Below are 7,478 nucleotides of genomic sequence, written 5' to 3'. Positions count from 1 at the left end.
CCCAACTTGATGGGGATATTGCTCCACCTTTCTGAACTTTTTTTTTTTATCATGTTTGCATTCTTAGCACTGCTTCCATAAATCATTTAATAGCTGACTAGTCATAGGAAAATGTACAGCTAAATCATAAACGAATGCTCCCCCATCTCATTGGAGGAAAATGTAGTAAATTAGCCCAGTTTGCATGCAAGTCTGCATACATATACATCTTGGCATGAATTAGGGAACAATAAGCTGTTTATGTCAGAACACTTGATTCAAAGAACAGCCTAAAAAAGCTATTGATACATAAGGTATTATCTTACCAGAGCCTGCACAGTTGGTTAATCAGATGGCTCCCTCATGTGCCTTCAGAGAGTGTGCGACACTTTGCAGCAGAAAACCCAAATCTCTCCAAAGGCTTTGGCGAGAAATGAATGTAACGTTTTGTATCTCTTATTGTTTTGCATTCAGAATGCCATGGCTAGAGTGGCTTGCATATCAGTGGCCATGCACTGTGAGAGGGATGGATCTAGCCATATATTGAAGCTGTGCACCAGGTTAACATGAAGTAATGTCCAGGAGACATTTGTTGAGTCAAAGAAAGGGTTTCCCTTATGGCACAATTACAGTTCCTGAATATCTTTAGCTTATTGCGTGAAGTTGCCAGAAAGCTTATGTCATTACAGCAAGGAGCAGATTGTTTCTGCTGCTGGTGGGTTAGCTACTGTCTTGACATCCCATGAAGAAGAAAAACTGCTGGTCTTGCTGACACTGACAGTCACCAAACCAGATTCTCAAGTGCAAAGAACCACCCCTATAGTATGGCATGCAGTTACAGCAGCTCTGCTGACTACTATAGACTGAAACTACCAGCAACCCGAAATGTGAGCTCTGTTTACTGCTTAAGACAATTCATTGAGGATTTGACCTCAACATCTGAGTATTGGCTGCTCGACCTATATGCAATGTGGTTGTAGCCATGTTGGTCCCAGGATATTAGAGAGACAAGGTGGGTGAGGCAATATCTTTTATTGGAACAACTTGTGTTAGTGAGAGAGACAAACTTTCAAGCTAGACAAAGTTTTCTTCAGGTCTCGGAAAGGTACTCCCATTGTCACAGCAAAATGTAAGGTGAGTCTTTTGGAAGTTGCCACAGCTCCATTGGAGGAACAGAGATCCCTGTCTGGAGATGGTTCCTGCAAGAAGGCAGGAGAGATTTTTTGGCTGGGAAGAATTGAATGAGACGATCTGATTATGGTTCAGGGCAGTGACCTAACCGTAGATTAAGGAGAGAAAAACTACTCTGACTTTTTCATTGGGTTGCTAGAAAGCATATCAGCCATTTGAGGGATTTGGGTGGCTTGACACTGTCTTCATTATCTGCCCTGTGAATTGTGTGCTCTGTAAAATAAAAAACATAAAACATGAAATTCAGGCAACTTCCCTAGCAGAGGGAACTCTGCCATCCTGCAGTCAGTCAGCTCCCTTCAAAACACCTTTTGGACTCTTCACAAGTGAGCTGCAGGTGCAGGAATAGGAATTGAGGACCACTTACCAGCCTTTCAGAGCCTTGGTCAGGTTGGGGAATGGGCATTCATACTGGTCTGTATTTGTTCATATTATGAAACAATTTGTATTTAGAACACGTACCAAGTAGTTTTGTTTATGTAGTTTGTGGAAACTATTTGCCTAGGATTTATAGAGAGTTTTTTATCTAAGGGTACATCTACACTACCGGGGGGAGTCGATTTAAGATACGCAAATTCAGCTACGTGAATAGCGTAGCTGAATTCGACGTATTGCAGCCGACTTACCCCGTTGTGAGGACGGCGGCAAAATTGACTTCTGGGGCTTTTTGTCGGCGGCGCTTACTACCACCTCCGTTGGTGGAGTAAGAGCGCCGATTCGGGGATCGATTGTCGCGTCCCGTTGGGACGCGATAAATCGATCCCTGAGAGGTCAATTTCTACCCGCCGATTCAGGTGGGTAGTATAGACCTAGCCTCAGAGTATCCCCAAAATATTACTGTGTAAGCTGACAGTGATGATTCTACAAATGGTACTGCAGAGTTTCTTGCACCATCCTCTGAAGCATTTGGCATTAGCCATGGTCAGAGACAGGATACGAGACTGACTGGACCATTGGTCTGATCCTGTCTGGCAATTCCTATATTTCTATGACATTCAAGTAATTCATATTCCTCACCTCATCTGCCATCTCATCAGCCATTAAACAGCACAAAGCAATGCTGCCTGCCATTTTAGAACAGGAAGTTAAGAAGAATATTGTATCCATTTGAATGTGCAGGCTGAATGTAGGTAGCTAGGATGCAGTTCAATGAGCTGGAATTGGGCCAGGATGTTCTGGTTAATAACTCCACTCTAAGTGCCACAGGATTTTTAATTGACCAAGAGCAGGGCCACCGGGGAGGTTGGGGGGGGGGGAATTTGCCCCAGGCTCCGGGCCCCACAGGGGCCCCCACGAGAATATAGTATTCTATAGTATTGCAACTTTTTTTTTATGGAAGGGGCCCCCGAAATTGCTTTGCCCCAGGCCCCCTGAATCCTCTGGGCAGCCCTGACCGAGAGTGATCAGGAGTGTAGTTTTATGTCTCTTCTAACAGAGGTCACCTCCAACAGTCTAAAATATCATCCTCCAACACTCACACACTGACATTTTTGACTTGGAGAGAAAAGTATCACCTGCTGACTCACCATTGTCACTTCCTGTGGCATCTTTTCTCAAGTCTGTACTACAAGCATGGATCCATCCCACTCCTACTTGGGCATGTCTACACTATGGAGACTGTACTGGCATAGCTATGTTGCCTCAGCTATGCTGGCATAACCCCATAGTATAGACGCAGCCTACCCACTTATCTCTCAGTACAGGAATACCACCTCTCTGAACAACAATAGCTACAGTGAAGGAAACACTTGTATATCAACTTACCCCCCAAGACAGCCACAGCCAAGTTGGCATAGTTATGTCAATCAGGAGTCTGGTTTTTCCATACCCCGACTGACGTAGCGGTGTAGACCAAACCTTAGCCAGTGAAATCTCTTGTGATTATAGCATATGATGTAGAAACCCTGAAGGAAGTGTAGATGGTATGGTCCATTATGGTTTGGAAAGTAATAAATGAATAATAATTTATTAAACAATAACTTGCTCTGGAGGTACAATCTGATGAGCAGCTAAAAGGACCAATTAAGGCTTTAAAGAGACAGGTCCAACAGTAATGGGTGATTTGAACAGATTGCAAGTAAATTTTATATGCTAGCTCCAATAATAAGGTTACAGTTTTGAGTCTGCATAGCTCTGCTTCCTTATACTTCCTTACACTTGCCTGTCTTCACAAGAATTTGCTTTGAATAGCTCATAACAGAACACTTTAGCAACAGTGAACTTCCATAGATCCAACTTCCATAGTTAGATCTAACATTAGGAGATAAATGAGACCAAGCAGAGGCTCTGAAAGGAACTTGGAAACAATTTCAGGACGTTGTAATTTGGAAGAATGTAGGAATCCTGGAATAAATCAAATGAGGGAAAGTGCGCTTAACTTCTGCTTTCCGTGACAACAGTGCTGCGACATAAATAACCTTGACTGTTGCACTTAAAAATCAGCTTGGCTCATACTGCTCAGCCGCAGCAATAAGAACATTTTAAACAATAGTGATAGCCAATTGGTTTTGATGTTAAAAGTAATAATAACTGTGAGAGCCAGATTTTTAAACCATGGGTTTTTCCTTCTTTTTCCCCCCTGCAAAGTTCGCTTGAGTTACATCTCTGCCCGATTATGTGGACACAATAAGAATACTGGGTATCTGACATCAGTTGCAGGCACAAAATTATGTCTGCAGCTGTGGATGTAGTCACAGGTGTAATGCAATCCAATGGCTGGAAGCTGAAGATAGACAAATTCAGGCTGGAAATAAGGTGTAAATTCTTAATTGTGAAAATAATTAACCACTGGAACAATTTACCAATGGTCATGCTGGAGTCTCCATCACTGACAATTTTGAAATTAAGATTGGATTATTTTCTAGAAGATCTGCTCTAGGAATTATTTTGGCAAAGTTCCTGGACTGTGATATACAGGGGGTCAGACTAGGTGATCACAGTGGTCCCTTCTGGCCTTGGAATCTATTAATCTACAAAAACTGCTCGAATAAAAAAAGGAGGTTGGGTTGGAAATCAGACCCTGTTAAGACAAAATGGTGTTATTAATGTGTACAAGTCTACATAACCACCCCACAACTAGCTTAAAACTCTATAGAGATCCAGTAATGTTCTGTCTGCAAAATGTAAAATCAACTTTCTTGCTTTCCCTGTGGAAAGTGTAATGTATAGCAATAGACTTTAAAGGGCAACAGGCTACAAAATGTGCTAATTGGAAGGTCAGCCCAGACAGACAGTGATTATCTGGGCAGAGAAAGCTGCCCAGTAAGATAGAGAGGCATCTGAGAGTGTAAACTAAGACTCTTCTAAAATGAAATCATGAAAATCATCCAGCAGTGAATCCAGGCAATCACTGCCTCAGGGCCCAGTCCAACAAACTGCTATTCATAGGTGGAGCTCCATTGAAGTCAATGCAGTTCCATGCAGGCTCTTGGGCCTGCCTTAATGGAGTAGTTTGCAGGGCAGTAACTGGTCAACCTTGGCCTGATCTTTCCAGGACCGGAGCGTCCCCATTTCCATAACAGGAGTTAGGGGCACGTGGCACGTCGTAGGATCACTGCCCTGCATGAGAGAATATTTTCCCAGGAATCTTTAACAAAGGAATGACCAGCAGTCACACATGGAATAGAATAAGTGGCCCTTCTAGCAAAATAGGTGATGAGCAGCATTGCTAAGTCTCTGTTAGAAGCCAGGACTAGTACCACCTGAAGTGGACGAGGTTCAAAGAATTGTGCTGCTGTTTAAAGCAATAAAGAGAATTAAATTCCATACTCTGAAAATCTGCATTACTAAGTGGTCCAGGATTTACCACTATGTCTTGTGCAACTAGATCAGGCAAGTGGTGCTTTCATGTTGTTCTATTTTTTGTTTTAAATAAAGGATAAGGAATAGTGTGTAGGTTGCAAGGCAGATCAGACATTCCAGCAAATGCAAATTTGGGGAAATATTCAGGAAAGGAACTTCTGTGGGTTTGTTGTTGTTGTAGGCAACTGGCTATTACCACACACTGTCCTGGGTCACAGAACTAACTAGATACGTTGAGACTGCAGATGCAGAATTATTATTGCAAGATCACCAAAATACACCTCTACCTCGATATAACGCTGTCCTCGGGAGCCAAAAAATCTTACTGGGTTATAGGTGAAACCGCGTTATATTGAACTTGCTTTGATCCGCTGGAGTGCCCAGCCCCACCCCCTCGGAGCACTGCTTTACCGCGTTATATCCGAATTCGTGTTATATCAGGTCGCGTTATATCGAGGTAGCGGTGTACTATGGCTATTAGTACATTATAAATGCATTAGACAGATAGTCAGCACTGAGGGCCTCCTGAGAGGTTTCATTAGTAGCTGAGGGCCCTCAGCACCTTGTGTGATTGGACCTATGGTGTATACAGGAAAATTTGCTGTGTCTGTCCATGTAGGAGGTGGAGCTAACAACATCCCAGTTTACTGGGTTGTGGTGGGTGCCAGTTATGATATTGGATTTGGAAGCAGAACTTCCAATACTATAGTAATACAGACTCTTTCAGTGATGTTTAAGAACAGTGTCTGAGGTAACCAGCATCACACAACATGCCATTATTTGTACTTACAGCAACAAGTCTGTGAAGGGCCTGGGAAGAACTGAAAAGTATCACACAGGCTCCCTTCAGCCACCTTCAGCTCCCATTGAAAGAGGAGCAAGGATGTTTATAAACTATCAGGTGCAAGCAATGCTGCTGGTTGTAATAGGTAGGGGGAAGAAGTCAATTATATTTGTAAAACAGAAATGTTTGTCACATGAAACTTCGAAGAAAGCATTGAATAAACTGTTAGACAATTGGAAATGTCATAACATATCCCATCCATAGAAAAATGCTACACAGTGTAATTCTGAATACTTTTGCCCTATTGCTCTTTGCTGGTGACCTGAATGTTTGCAGAGCTGAAAATCTATGATCCTTTTCTGGTACTTACACTGCACTGTCAATGTCTCCTTTAAACAGAGTAGTTCTTAAGCTCCTACCCATTTTGTGTGTAATGAAAAGCAATGCATTCTGCAGCATGTCCTATAGGTAAATGCAAATCTTAAACATTCACTTGAGAGCCCTCATTCAGCAGAAGTTTACTTCAATTGGCCTATCTTTTACTTCAATTGGCCTTTCCTTAGCTTTGTTAGGGATATTACATTCTTGGACACTTGAGCATTGCACTGAAGGACAGATATGGATAGAACCCACGGCCTCTGCAGAGGATTTTTCTGCCATGTTGCATGTTGTCTTGCAATTAAAAAAAAAGAAATATATCCAGGAGGAGTGAAAGGGGGTCTCCTAACATATTAGAAAAGCTATTTAAAATTAATGAGGCACATATTTGCCAAATTATTTATTAGGAATTCTAGATGTAGTCCAGAGTATGGCAACACAAATTCCAAAAGTCTCTCATTGTTTCTAGAAATCAACTATAAATGCCAATTTCCAAATAGTCATTACACTGGAAGTTCACAACCTCATTTGTCTCTCCACTTCCCTACAGAGAGTGTGTGGCCAACATCTTTAAGCACTGATCACTTCCAGTCATTACAGGGGAAAGGCCAAAAATCACACAAGCATTTGCCGAGCAAAAAAACCTCTAGGGTCCTAATCTGTATATTTGTGCCAGATTTTGTAGTCTTTACTCAAAACCATCATGGGACAATCTGACCTACAAAGAACTGATGTGTCCCAAATCATAAAACCAAGTAGCAGGATTCTTCTCTCATTAGCATTAAAAGTTACCCTCATGATTATGCAAAACATTACCTCCAATAAAGCAAATATCAGTATAAAATGATCCTTGCCAACTCCAGCTAAAAGCTCCACAACAAACTTAGTACTTTAAATAACAAATAAGCAACACACAATAAATTGCCACTTGGAATACATTTTCCCAATATTGAGATCAGCAGTAGTTTTGGATGGCTTGACAACGACTACTACTACTACTACTTGATTTCGTCATAGGCAATTTAAGAAGTCTTTGTTAGTAAAGAATATCACAGCTCTATCCTCTGGAGCCTCCAGTCATCAGCTATCTTCCATCATCTGGCTGATGAACCAAGTTTGGCTGGACAGAGAAGTGCACCTTCACAGTGACTTTTATATATGGAGATATACCCATCTCATAGAGCTGGAAGGGACCTCAAAAGGTCATCGAGTCCAGCCCCCTGCCTTCACTACCAGCACCAAGTACTGATTTTGCCCCAGATCCCTAAGTGGCCCCCTCAAGGATTGAACTCACAACCCTGGATTTAGCAGGCCAATGCTCAAACCACTGAGCTATCCCTCCCCC

The sequence above is a fragment of the Trachemys scripta genome, chromosome 8 (genome assembly GCF_013100865.1).
Source record: "Trachemys scripta elegans isolate TJP31775 chromosome 8, CAS_Tse_1.0, whole genome shotgun sequence".
NCBI classification, from domain to species: domain Eukaryota; kingdom Metazoa; phylum Chordata; order Testudines; family Emydidae; genus Trachemys; species Trachemys scripta.
The sequence above is the reverse complement of the archived record's forward strand: the minus strand, read 5'-3'. Positions refer to the sequence as shown.